Source organism: Lissotriton helveticus, chromosome 7 (genome assembly GCF_964261635.1).
Source record: "Lissotriton helveticus chromosome 7, aLisHel1.1, whole genome shotgun sequence".
In the NCBI taxonomy this organism is placed as follows: domain Eukaryota; kingdom Metazoa; phylum Chordata; class Amphibia; order Caudata; family Salamandridae; genus Lissotriton; species Lissotriton helveticus.
In genome coordinates this window covers 863,877,734-863,892,428 of record NC_136068.1, presented here as the reverse complement: position 1 = coordinate 863,892,428, position 14,695 = coordinate 863,877,734, and positions in this window count along the sequence as shown.

Below are 14,695 nucleotides of genomic sequence, written 5' to 3'. Positions count from 1 at the left end.
GAGAGTGCTTGTGTGTGGCCGAAGCCCCGCTTGTAGGGGTGTTAAAATATCTGTTTCCATTATCCAAGCCTGGATTCTGCCAAGCACCAGTCTGGCTACAATCTTCTGAACAGAATCTATCAGACTGATTGGTCTGTAATTCCCCGGTTGTGAGCGATTGCCCTTCTTATATATCGGCAACATTTCCGCACCAGACCAGGTGTCTGGAATTGGGGCACCATTAGCTATTGCAATCGCTAAAAACTTTAAGTAAGGTACCCAGAGCTCTTTTTCCTTTATAAATAGGTTGGCGGTTATGCAATCTGGCCCTGCCTCGCGGAGTTAACTTTAGTACAGACTCACCCTCAACACTAGTAAAGCACAAGGGTTTGTTGGTTATTTGCTACGGTTGGATCTCTTCATTACAATTTGTGGACTGGAACTGCGCCTCAAAGTGTGCAACCCACTGTACTGGGCCAACATGGGTAGTCGGTACCTGCTTCAGGTCACCAGTACCCCATTTGACTAGCTGCCAAAATATTAATGAGTTACTCTATTATAATCTATGTATTTTAAAGTAATACTTTTTTATTGGATTACATTTCGTTTGTTAAATTTCAGTACAGTGTACAATGCTATTTTCTTTAAATATATTATTGCAATAGTCCTTTATTATAATTTTTTACATTAGTCTTACCTGGTTTGTTTGTAGTTATCAAGTTGTCATTTTTGAAATTATTTTAATTTTCTCTGTTAACAGCAAGTCCCACCAAAGTGTAATACTTTTCTTAAATGTTGTTTATTCACATTTTTGGGGGAACTTCTTAGTTTGATCCATCAAAAGTTCTACCCTTTACCATATGTTGCTTAGATTTGAGTGTGATTATGTAACTCTAGGCCTCCAAAGTCCACCACATTCCCCAATATTGCTTGGATTCGAGTAGGAATAGTAAATCTGACACTTCCAGAACCCAATACTTTCCCCAGTATTGTTTGGGATGGAATGGGAATAATAAGTCTGACCCCTCCGAAGTCCCACATTTCCCCCAAAGTTACTTAGGATTGAACCGAAATAGACTCTTCGCGGTTCCAACACATTCTTCAATGATTTTTATGTTGGAGTGGGAATATTAAATCTGATCTCCCCAAAGTCCAATACTTTCCCCACTGTTATTTAGGTTGGATTGAAAAATGTACATCTCACCTATCCAGAATGCAACACTTTTCCCAATGTTCTTCGGTTTTCAGTGGGAATAGAAAATCTTACTCATCCAAAGTCCCACATTTTCCCAATGTTGCTCAGGTTAGAATGGGATTAGAAAATCTGACTTGTCCACAGTCCATCACTTTCCTAAGTATTTTTTAGGTTGGAGGGGGAATTTTAAATCTGAGCCCTACCAAGTCCAACACTTTCCACAATGTTGTTTACGTTGGAGTGGGAATAGTAAATGTGAACCTTCCAAAGTCCAACAATTTCCCCTACATTGTTTAGGCTTGAGTAAGAAATCTTAATGTGAACTCTCGAAAATCCAATCTTGTTAGGTGTAATCCTTCCCCTGCCAAATTTCAAATTCTGCCATTATGTTTTCCTTGATTTATTTTAATGAAACACTTTCTTATAATAAACAATCAATTTGACACTTCATAAGAAGTATATGGAGGCAAACAAGGGCATTTTAACATTTTTATTATATTTTATAATATGTTTAATGTTATTTTATTGTAAACCTTTTTTGCACACATAAACAATTCTATATGTTATTATAATTTGCACTATCATGTTTTTCAACAAATCAATTATGTAACATTTTTTAAATCATAGTTATTTCACATGTAGCATATTTTCCATTGCAAATTATATTTTATGTACCAATATGTATTGTCAATATTTTTTTAATTTACGTGGTAATATGTATTAAAATATTTCCATGAGGGCATTACAATGATTTTCAAACATTAACAATGTTTTTTAAAATATTTTTCTTCAATATAAGAATTTGCTTCCGTTTAAGATCATTAGCAAATATTTTCTCCATTTGTTGTAATGTAGTCTTTTTTTGCCATTTCTGTCACAATTTGTAAAGGGCTACCCTGTCCGCCAAGTTCTAAATAAGGCTCTAAGGCCTACATGCATCAAACTGACTTGCATTCGCAAACGTTACGAATCGCAAAATTCGGCCGTTTGCAAATGCAATTCTTTGTTTTGGGATGCATTAACCTTTTTGGCTTTTTCGCAATTTAAGAAATCGCAATTTATTTGCGATTTCTTAAATTGCCATTGCATTTAAGAAATCGCAATTTTGCGATTTCTTAAATGCAATGCATCATCTGAAAATATTTGGACCCCCCCTGCACCCTAGAAATTGCATTCTCATTTTGCGATTCCTTAATTGCGAATCGCGAAATGAATATGCCTTCCCATTGATTCCTATGGGCCTCTAGGCCCATAGCAATCAATGTAAAGGATTCCTTATTTGCGATTCGCAAAATTGGGAATCGCAAATAAGGAAAAATAAGAAATCGCAAAAATATATGCCAATTTTTAATGCATAGGTATTTGCGATTTCTAAATTGCGATTCCTTAATTTTCGCAATTTAGGAATCGCAAATACTAACAATGATGCATGTGGGCCTTAGTCTTTTTAATTTTTTTTAATTTTTATTAGACAATAACAAAACAAAAACAAACAGGCCCGGCGGTTGTGTACATGGCCGGCCACGGCGGTTGTGTACATGTCCGGCCACGGCGGTTGTGTACATGGCCGGGCACGGCGGTTGTGTTCATGGCCGGGCACGGCGGTTGTGTACATGGCCGGCCACGGCGGTTGTGTACATGGCCTGGCACGGCGGTTGTGTACATGGCCGGGCACGGCGGTTGTGTACATGGCCGGCCACGGCGGTTGTGTTCATGGCCGGGCACAGCCGTCCTAGGCCCGGCCGCTCCGGCCGGTGTACGGTGGATGATGCAAGGTGACTGTAAGGGGGGTCATGAACTGGCATGTCCATTGAGTACATCTACAGGGTGTATAGGCCTGCACCTCCCCCGCTGAGTACGTGCACCGCCATGGAGGCGCCAGTGATAGAACATTGTTGCAACTGAAGCATCCGTGCCTGAGGCTTGCACGTGCGGTTGCCGATGTGTGCCCGTGACGGTCCCTGCACATGCAGCCAATGGCAAGAGGGACGCTGGCCGCGTATGGCCTTTGGGAAGTAGCGGAAGTTGAGCACCGCCATGGCGGCGCCAATTATGTTATCTTGTCAGACGCTGCACCGTGATGTGTTGTGTGCAGTTGCGTCATGAGGGATGTGAGCGTGATAGGGAAAGGTCATATGTCATACAATATAGCATGTGTGTCCATACAATGCCCATCGGTCGGCACACAATGGGCAACAGATGTGCATTTGTACGTGTTGACGTCGGGTGTGACCCTACAGACGTTCTTACATCTTCACAACTACACAGTACATCACGGCTGTATGGCCAAATTATGCATCTGTTGTCAGTGTCTTGTTCTGGCGAGGTGACTACAGTGGTGGTGGTACACATGCATTCCGTGTATGTGTTTTGGACGTTGTGTCACCATGCATGTAATTACCGTATGCACATCATTATTGGTGTTGGCATTTGTGCTTGATGACATGGCGTGTGTATAATTATCGTTTGTGTGCATGCAGTTGCATGTGTGTCTGTGATGTGGCTACTAAACATTAGGGTGAAGACTGAAGTTTTGTCAGTAAGGTTCACATGTGATGGAGTTGTACACGTATGCGTCGTTTGTAAGTTGACCTAAGTTACATCTCTCTCCCACACAGGAGGGCTCCAAATGTGCATCGGCCATACATTGTGCTGGAGGATATGGTTGACGAGGAGGTGATTCGGAAATTCCGGCTGGATCGACGTCGGTTGCTGGAGCTTGTGGCTCAATTGTCTCCTCATCTGCAGCCACGTAGGACGTATCCTGGGTCGATTACACCCACTGCAAAGGTCATGGCGGTACTACATTTCTTTGCTACTGGCACATTTCAGTACACAGTTGGACATGCCGGGGGGATGTCACAGGCCATGTTCAGCACGGTTCTTCGGGATGTCTTAACAGCTATGATGCTGTACAAGAATGACTACATACATTTCCCACGGCCGGAAGAGTTGGCAGCTGTCAAAGCTGATTTCTATGCACTGGGCCACATACCTCACGTTGTGGGCTCAATTGATGGCACACACATCGCTATCATTCCACCACGGGCACGGGAACAAGTGTTCAGGAATCGCAAACACTTCCATTCGCTGAACGTGCAGGTGGTGTGCCTGGCAAACAACATCATCTCCCATGTGTGTGCAAGATTTCCTGGCTCCCCACATGACGCCCACATCATGCGGAGCAGCATTGTCCCACGACTCATGGCAAATCTGCGACCCGGTCAAGCGTGGCTTGTTGGTGAGTGTGCAGTGGGGACTCTTGTGATCTCTGTGTTGCATGGGGTACCCACCATATCTTGTTGTGATGTTTGTGTCTGTCATCCCCCTACATAGGCGACTCGGCGTACCCAAACCGGCCCTGGCTCCTCAGTCCCCTACGTAATCCTGGAACAGCGGGTGAAATGCGGTACAATGAAGCACATGGAAGGACACGGAGAGTCATCGAACGTACCTTTGGACTGCTAAAGTCTAGGTTTCGGTGCCTCGATAAGACCGGAGGGGCCCTGCCTTACTCACCAGGAAAAGTATGCAGGATCGTGATTGCCTGCTGCATGCTCCACAACCTGGCAGTACGCAATGACATTGAACTGCTGTTGGACCCTGAAGACGAAGAAGTTCCTCGGCCTCCCATCCCACCCATGTCGACTGATGAGGATAGTGGTGAGGAGGAAGGTGTGGACCAGAGGCGCCAGCTCATAGATCGCTACTTCCCTTGAATGTGAGTAACTACCTCTAGTGGCGGTTGACAATGCCTCATGTATGTTTGCTGGTGTTGTGTGGATGTGGGGTTCATCAGCTGGGTGTTGTTTGTGATGGTTGCATATGTGTGTCTTCATGTCTTTGGACATACAAGTCTCCATGATGTGTGTGCTCTCATCCCATGCTTTTGTGATGGTTGTCGTTTGTGTAATGTTGCTGTGCATTGTGTTGTGATGTGTGTGAATCTGTTTCCTGACGTGTGTTTGCTGTCTCTGATTTTCTCTAGGTCACTCCCGCAGCGCCATGATCATGTACGACTATGATCCCTGAACCTTTTTACGTCTGTTTCTGAAGGCAATCATGTGAATAAACATGGAGGCAAAACATCATTGTGTGAGTAAGTGCAATTTATTTACAGGTTGTGCTTCTGTGCTGGTGAATATTTACAAGTAAGTGGGGTGGAGGGAGTTGCAGTTGAAGGTAATGGCAGATGAAATGTCCGTGCTGACACCACATTGGGGGGTGTCAGGGTAGTCCAGCAGACCAGTGGGAATGATTGTCTGTGGGACAGGATACTTAGCTGGGTGAATGTCTGGCACAGGCAGTGACATTGTCATGGTCGTCCCCTCTTAGAGCGTGTGGATGGCGCTCCAACACTGCTCTCAGCCTCTTCCTGCCTTGGCCGGCCCCTCCGTCTCTGAGGTGGAACAGAGTCAGCTGGGAGGGCAGGTTGTTGATGGGCCACATCCGTCTCCAGGGGCACAGGTGGTGGTGGCGGCGGTGGAGGCGGAGGTGACGGTGGCGGGGGAGGCGGAGGTGGCGGTGGAGGCGGAGGTGACGGTGGCGGTGGCGCTACGACACTTGGTGGAGGGGGGGGGTTGTTCCGGCCAACCCATTCCCTCCACATCGTTGCCTGCTGGCCCATGATCTGCAACATCTGGCCAAGGATGCCACAGATTTCGCGCTGGATGTTGGTGTTGTCCACTGAGTCCTGGTGTGCACGATCAGCGTTTGCCTGGGACCGGTCGTATGACGCCTGGCACCTGGCAAGGGCTTGTAGGGACTGTGCCACTGGATGGGGTAGCTGTCCTTCCTCTGCACGGCGATGTGTGGCTCGCCTGATTGGCTGATGTCCCGTTGCCTGTGTTTGTGGCCCACTCACCCTGCTTGTGTGTGAGGCCGATGGACCAGCGTCGTGCGCTGGGTTATGCTGGGTGGCACCGGCAGGAGTCGTGGTGCTGGTGGTAGTGGTGGTAGTGGTGGTACTGGTGGTACTGGTGGTACTGGTGGTACTGGTGGTGGTGGGGACTGTGCAGAGCACAGAGACAGGTGTCGCTGGAGTCACACATGCGACGTTGGTCGGTCCCGGGAGTCCCTGTGAGCCAGATGGCCCTGGCTGCGTGCTTGGTCCCGCTCCATCCTCCGCACCGGAGCTGCCTGTGTCCTCGTCACCAGAGAGTCCTGTAGGTGTGGGAGGCGAGGCTGGCGGCCGGGTACTGGTTTCCCCAGTCAGTTGACGATCACCTGAGGGACAAGATAGAGCTGGTCAGTAATGTGGACATTACATGGTTATATAGATTTGTAGACATTTCTGTTTCCTGTCGCACACACCCCACCCTCCACCACCACCACCCTCCCCGTGAACATGGGGGCCTGTTGGGAGTTGTAGTTTGGGCCTCTCACACACCCCACCCTCCACCACCACCACCCTCCTCGTGAACATGGGGGCCTGTTGGGAGTTGTAGTTTGGGCCTCTCACACACCCCACCCTCCACCACCACCACCCTCCCCGTGAACATGGGGGCCTGTTGGGAGTTGTAGTTTGGGCCTCTCACACACCCCACCCTCCACTACCGCCACCCTCCCCGTGAACATGGGGGCCTGTTGGGAGTTGTAGTTTGGGCCTCTCACACACCTCACCCTCCACCACCACCACCCTCCCCGTGAACATGGGGGCCTGTTGGGAGTTGTAGTTTGGGCCTCTCACACACCCCACCCTCCACCACCACCACCCTCCCCGTGAACATGGGGGCCTGTTGGGAGTTGTAGTTTGGGCCTCTCACACACCCCACCCTCCACCACCACCACCCTCCCCGTGAACATGGGGGCCTGTTGGGAGTTGTAGTTTGGGCCTCTCACACACCCCACCCTCCACCACCACCACCCTCCTCGTGAACATGGGGGCCTGTTGGGAGTTGTAGTTTGGGCCTCTCACACACCCCACCCTCCACCACCACCACCCTCCCCGTGAACATGGGGGCCTGTTGGGAGTTGTAGTTTGGGCCTCTCACACACCCCACCCTCCACTACCGCCACCCTCCCCGTGAACATGGGGGCCTGTTGGGAGTTGTAGTTTGGGCCTCTCACACACCTCACCCTCCACCACCACCACCCTCCCCGTGAACATGGGGGCCTGTTGGGAGTTGTAGTTTGGGCCTCTCACACACCCCACCCTCCACCACCACCACCCTCCCCGTGAACATGGGGGCCTGTTGGGAGTTGTAGTTTGGGCCTCTCACACACCCCACCCTCCACCACCACCACCCTCCCCGTGAACATGGGGCCTGTTGGGAGTTGTAGTTTGGGCCTCTCACACACCCCACCCTCCACCACCACCACCCTCCACGTGAACATGGGGGCCTGTTGGGAGTTGTAGTTTGGGCCTCTCACACACCCCACCCTCCACCACCACCACCCTCCCCGTGAACATGGGGGCCTGTTGGGAGTTGTAGTTTGGGCCTCTCACACACCCCACCCTCCACCACCACCACCCTCCCCGTGAACATGGGGGCCTGTTGGGAGTTGTAGTTTGGGCCTCTCACACACCCCACCCTCCACCACCGCCACCCTCCCCGTGAACATGGGGGCCTGTTGGGAGTTGTAGTTTGGGCCTCTCACACACCCCACCCTCCACCACCACCACCCTCCCCGTGAACATGGGGGCCTGTTGGGAGTTGTAGTTTGGGACTCTCACACACCCCACCCTCCACCACCACCACCCTCCCCGTGAACATGGGGGCCTGTTGCGAGTTGTAGTTTGGGCCTCTCACACACCCCACCCTCCACCACCGCCACCCTCCCCGTGAACATGGGAGCCTGTTGGGAGTTGTAGTTTGGGCCTCTCACACACCCCACCCTCCACCACCACCACCCTCCCCGTGAACATGGGGGCCTGTTGGGAGTTGTAGTTTGGGCCTCTCACATACCCCACCCTCCACCACCACCACCCTCCCCGTGAACATGGGGGCCTGTTGGGAGCCATGGACATGTTAGTGAGTTGGTGTCCAACGTGCATGGGTTGGGGCGTAGGAGATGTTTCTTCTCAGTTGTGTGAGCCTGACCATGTCGTGCTGATCGTGGTGCTTGGTTTGTACTCACCGGCCTCTTCTCCTTCGTCAAGTCCGTCTAGGCTCTCTGGGTGTAGTATCACCAGCACCTTCTCCTCCCAATCGGTGTAGGGTATGGGCTCCGGGGGTGTGCCACCGCCAGTATGATTGGCTCTAGCAAAGTTTTTAGCTCGGATGCCCTTGACCCTGGTCTTCAGGTCATGCCACCGCCTCTGAATGTCATGCTTCGTCCTCGGCACAGTCCCCGACGCATTCACCCGAGTGACGATCCTGTCCCACATGTGGTTCTTTTGCGCCACGGACGTCTGCTGGACTTGGGCCCCGAAGATGTGGGGCTCAACACGGATTATTTCATCTACCATTACCCTCAACTCTGTCTCCGTGAATTTAGGTGTTTTTTTGGGTGCCATGGTGTGTGGTGCTCAGTGTGTGAGTTGATTGAGTTGGGGGGTGCAGGTGTGTGGTGTGTGATGTGTAGGATTTGTGTGGTGGGTGTTTGTGTGGTGAGTGTGGTAGGGTGGTGGGTGGGTGTCTTCTATGTGAGTTTGCAGTATCTCGAATTGGGCCTCTTGCTAGCAGCAATGCTGTGATGCAAAGGATTGTGGTAGTGTGTGGGTGTCATTTTATAGTCGTGTCTCAATGGTTGTTGGCAGTCAGGTGGTAGGTGGGCGTGTTGACTAGTGTGCATTATTGGATAATTGGGACGTGTCATGGTGGCTTGTGCTTGGTGTTGGTGTGTGGGGGGGGGCGTTGTCAATGTTCGTATGTTTGCTTTGGACTTGCGGTACACTTTCTAACATTTGTTTGCCGCTAGGGATGTTGTGCGTGTTGGCCTTCCGCAGTGATGCTGTGGTTATCGTAGCATTCTTTCCGCCGCGGACGTGGATGGCTGTGAGTCCCGTGGTACGGGCGGATTTATCCTACTTGCGGCCACGGAGTATTCACAGGTATGGCGGTACATGTGTTATTTTCCGCGGTCATTTCCGTCCGCCGCGGACGGTGTTGGTTATGATACGTCCGCCGCGGTCGGAGTTTCGTGACATGATTATCCTAATCCCAACCGCGGAATCTCCGCGGCGCAGCCGGGAGTAAAATTTCCCCCACCATGGCGGACAGTACCCATTTCCGTCCGCCATCCTAATCGACCCCTAAGTGTTAGACGGGGTGGGGCAAGTACTACTGAGTGACAGCAGCAGGGAGCTATTTTCTATAAAATATACATGTCTCTTTAGTCGGCCGTCTTGTGACAGTCAGCCAGACATGTGCATTTTAAACTTCTCTAGCCCAGCTGTCTTAGACAGCTGTGTCAGAGAAAGTGCTGGCCACCGGTGCTCTTGAGAGATGCAAGGGAGGCCACACCCTCCAATCCTGGTGCTCGTCTTATGATGTGAGAGCAGTACCAGGATTGGGAAGTGCTGTTTCCTGGTTCCAGAGAAGACACCCGAGGGAGGATGACGTTGCGCTGCAAGAAAGAAAGGTAAGTCAAATGTATTTATTTTTTGACCCCGTACCCATCCATCCTCCGTACATGACAGCTGTCATTGGTCGAGTCGGGTGGAGATTAACTCAGTTCAAGATTGCAGTTACTTTAAATTAATCACATGCAGATACAGGAGTTTTTGCCTTTTTTTCATAATCAACAAGTCAATTTGGAGGTGCTTGGAATGCTGCTTAAGATCTCTCAAGCGTAGTACCTCTTCAAAGTACAGGTACCTCCTAGAAGCTTGTCAGTCCAATAGCTTCAGCAGGAGTCAAACAATCAAGAGTGAAGGGGAGCTCTCTACTTGGCACAACAGCATCAGACACAACACAAAATCTACTTATTAGTCATTGCCAATGTCAGGTAAGAATCTAGAAACATATCGGTCCAGAGAAGCAAGCAGTGGCTGCACCCACACCGATAGTGAACACTCTTCTACCTGTGAATGACTGAAATTACTATGACTTTTATCTACCACAATGCATCAGGGAGAACATGTTCTGTTATGCCAGCACTATGCTCCTTTCCCACTTGAATGGTACAATACTGGCCCAGGGACAATGGTTGTAACTCATGTAAGATTTGTGGGCATCTATGGCGTGATAATAAACTAAATCTAGTCAGGTACAACAAGGTCCAATTAAAAACTATGCTTAACTCCAGCTAGTCATGGCAAAAGCAGAAAGCAGTTCCCCAAAGCAATGATAGATAAGTTCAATCAATACCAATTTACACTACAGTGAAGGGTATAACACAAAAATCCTCAAAATAAATGCACATTTCATCCTTTGCAGTAGACCGTGACCTAGGTGCGACTTTAGACTCACCATGATGAAGCATGCATTATGTAAGCCTTCGGACAATGTTTTTACCTTGCAACATTGTTACATTTGTGGTTCTCATATTCATTTAGTAGGGAAAAGCAGTATACTAAAGCCAGTGTGAGTCAATCAAAGTCTGATAGAGCATCATCAAGCTGCTACTGAGGCCTTTAGTTTTGGCACCAAAAGCTCAGAGCAGGAAAAAGTCCGTCTTCACAGCTTTCTTATACTCATTGTCACTGTAACTCATGCCCTAAAGTAAGTATACCTAAAGCCGTCGACTTGTATTGTATTGTATTGTAATTGCATTTATATAGCGCTTACTACCCCTGGTGAAGCATCAAAGCTCTTTCTCGGCGAGTAGCACGCTACTCCAGAACCCATAAAGAAGTAGCATTGAATTAGTATAGTGAAATATGAAAGTAATGTGAGTGATGCATAGGTTCGACAGTTATTTGGATTCAGAAGGATAGCGGAGGGATAGAAGAGGGAAAAAGGTTTGCATTTTTATAGCACTTGTTACCCTTGATGGAGTGTTGAAGCGATTTTTTGGGGCGAGTAGCACGCTACTCTGGAGCCCCTAAAGGATTAGTGGTGAATTAGTATAGTGAAATATGAAAGTAATTTGAGTGGTGGGTATTACTCAGTTATTTGGATTGAAAAGGATAGTGGAGAGATAGAAGAGTGAAGGATTTAGAATTAAAACATTTTTTGAGGGGTCATAGCAGTAGTGGGAGGCTTGGAATGAGTAAAAAGGGATGTGGAGGGGAAGAGTCAGAGGGAAGAGTTTAGAAAGGCTTGTTTTATAGTAGAAGAGGTGCCAGATGGTGCAAGGAGGGGTAAAGTAGGGGAGAATATAGAAAGGGCTATTTTGGGGATCATAGTAGTGGTATGGGTTTTGAGATGAATGTGAGTGAATGTAGAGGATATATTGATATAGGTATAGGGTGAGAAATAGGGTAGTGGATTGGAAAGAGTAGTAGAAAGAGGTTTGAGATGAGTCAGAGAGTTGAGGTAGAAGCTATATTGGGCGAGGTATAGGGTGAGAAATAGGGTGGTGCATTGGATATGCTGAATTAGAAGAAAGTAAGAACGTAATAAATATATAGATCCATAAGTACATTGAAGGTTATGGACACATAAAGGAAGTAAGTATATGTAGATTAAAGATATTGATAGAGGTATAAGGTAGGGTGTTGAATATGCTTTTTTCTTTTTTTGAGGGGGGAGTAATGAATATATCGATCCAAGTACATGGAAGGTATATAGATGCATAAATGAAGTAAGTATAATTAGATGAAAGATTCATTCAATAAACTCTGATTTTTAAGTGTTGAATCTAAAAATTTAAAAAAATATATATATGTTTTAAACATAATTATTCTACATGTTTATACAAAGCAATAAACATATATAGGTACATATCTATAGTACAAATAAATGCTTCTATACAGAGAGATATGCTGTATATTTCTGTTTGCTTACGGTGCTTATGTGGGGAAGAGCCAATTCTTGAGGAGTTTTCTGGAGATAAGGTGGTTGTCGGTGTATCTTATGTTGGGGGGTAAAGAGTTTAAATATTTTGGCTGCTTGAACAGAGAAGGATGTGCCACCCATGGTTTGTAATGTAGGATTTTGAGGCGATGTGCCACTCTAGAGCGGAGCTTCCTATGAAGAATGTGTTTGGTGATTTTATTCCTGAAGAAGAACGGTCCCATTCCATCTATCACTTTGTGGGTGATACAAAGCTTCTTGAACATGGATCTTCTGGCAACCGGTAACCAATGCAGGGCTTTCAAGGCAGCGGAGATGTGGTCTTGCGGCTTGATATGCAAGAGTAGTCTGTCAGCCGAGTTCTGAATCCGTTGTAGTTTTTCATAGTCGTAGGTGCCCTGGTATTTGCCCCACATATTACATGACATGTGAAATCCACTATGACATCATTGATAATATCACTGCGACATTTGCAGTGTAAGTATTGGTGAGAAAACTGTGCACGGCGGGGTGCGAGTTATAGTTAGTTGAGATAACTTTAACTGGTGAATTTCAGTGGTTTTTAGAGTTTAAAACATCACCTTGTTACTGAACATTTCACCTAACTTTAACATTATTTTAACTTGTTTTCAGTGATTATTTCAGTAGAAGGCTATGCACATCTCATTTGTTTAGAGGAATAATATTTTAGGATATATTATATTTTAGCAATTAGACTTCTAAAAGAGATTTAGTGTAAAATTATTATGTAATTAATGAATATTTATTATTGATTATTTGCTTCTAGTATACTGTGACTTTGCACATATAGGTTGAATTAAAAAAACTTCTCCCTGAGAAGGGAGACAGGGGAATGATGGAATATACATAAAAAATTGATTTTAGTCTGAGTTTGTATGAATTGTGTATAAAAGAAACAATTAATGATTATGAGAAAATCCCCGAATAAAATGACTCATGAATGAATGTGAATAGTATTGTTGTTATTCACAAAAACAGTGTTTGAATTGTTGAAGAAGTGGGCACTGGCCCGATATTGGTGTATTACGCTCCATATGTTCCTATAGAAAATTAAATTAGTTTAATTAATGGCACTTAAAATAGTGAAAAACAAAAACAAAAAAAATTAAACAAAATGCACTTTATATTGTTTGAATAGGATTTTTCCCATTTAGGGGCTGCTTACGATGTCCGTCGGACTTGTATAATTGCTTAAATATGGGAATGCTTCAGATTCCATGGGTGTTGCATTGGAATATCCACAGCAACACTTATGGAATGCTCCTTTCACGCAGTGGTAATGCGTTGCCTTGTAAATATGCTTCTGCACATTGAGCCACTGGAGCATTAAAAAAGTGCTGCTCAGGCGGCGTAAAAGTGACTCAAGTCAGAAAGGATATTGTCTTGACTTATACTGGGTGAGCCTTGAGTCTGGACAAAGTTATTTGTCTCTGATGAGCTCTAGCTAGAGCAAAACATGTAACAGGGATTGTTATCATTCATTCCAGGTTAGCTTGGATGGTATTTTATCAATCCAAATCTGTAATATAATGCTTAGAGGGGTAAAAGGCTTTTGGAATTGTTCTGCATAGCATGGATGGCACTTGCTAATCCTATTCCTAAACTGTGCTGTAAAAATGCCAAAATGCTTTTTCACTCTCCAGCTCGGCATGTTTGGCCTTGTGCTGTTCCTATGCTTAAAACCGCTGGCAGAGAAAGAGAAATTTGAGGTTAGCATATTTATAGTGACAGTGGTGTTGTAGGCTGCTCTCCACCTAAACCTGGGAACTACCCAGAATTCCCTGCTTCTTTTTTGCATATATTGATTCATATGAGATCATAATCAGTGCATAATAGGGGCACAAGTAAAATTAGTAAACTAAACTATAACTGGTGTATTTCTCTGTTTGCTGGGCTTTTCAACATCAGTTCTTGTCTCATTCCAAAGCCTAAATATAATGTCAGTTAAACTTTTGCTTTTTCAGTGAATTACTAGGGTTTCTTCAAAGTAAGATAAGGTCTTAGCGCCTTACCCAACTATAACATCACTTTATCCTTTTTTTAGCAGAGTTCTGTTTTTGTATATCATATTCTAATTTGGCCTGGCACCCAAACCAGCAGAAGCAGCCAAAGCCTGCTGTGCACAACGTTTGTCTACCAAAATATTACCTGTTTTAAAAATATGGAGCTATTGAGGCACTGAGAAGCTGGGTAGAGTGAGTAAACCCCCTTTTTAAGCCCCCCTTAAAAAATATATTACCTCCAATCACATTTTACAATGCTGATTTATTTCTGCCTGCTCCTCAAGAATGGCTTGAAAATCAACTGCTCATTTGCCAACAAAATTGCCTTCTGGAGTGCCTAACATTTATGTTGAATATAACATTTTAGCACTCTTGTTGTTCATTAGTACTTCGTGATGAAGCTGCAATTGATTGCTGGACAGTTGTTTGACAGGCTGTAGCTGGTGTTGGAAGTACATTTCACTCTGCATGTCAGAAGGTTTTACAGACATGGATGAGAAACATTTTGAGAACTAATACTCTTAGGGGCATATTATCAAGGGGCTTTATCTCCGCTTTTTTGGCTTTAAAAGCCAAGAAAGCGGAGATAAAATTATCTCCCTATTACCAAGCTGTCGCTAACACCAGTTAGCGACAGCTAATAGGAGATAGTG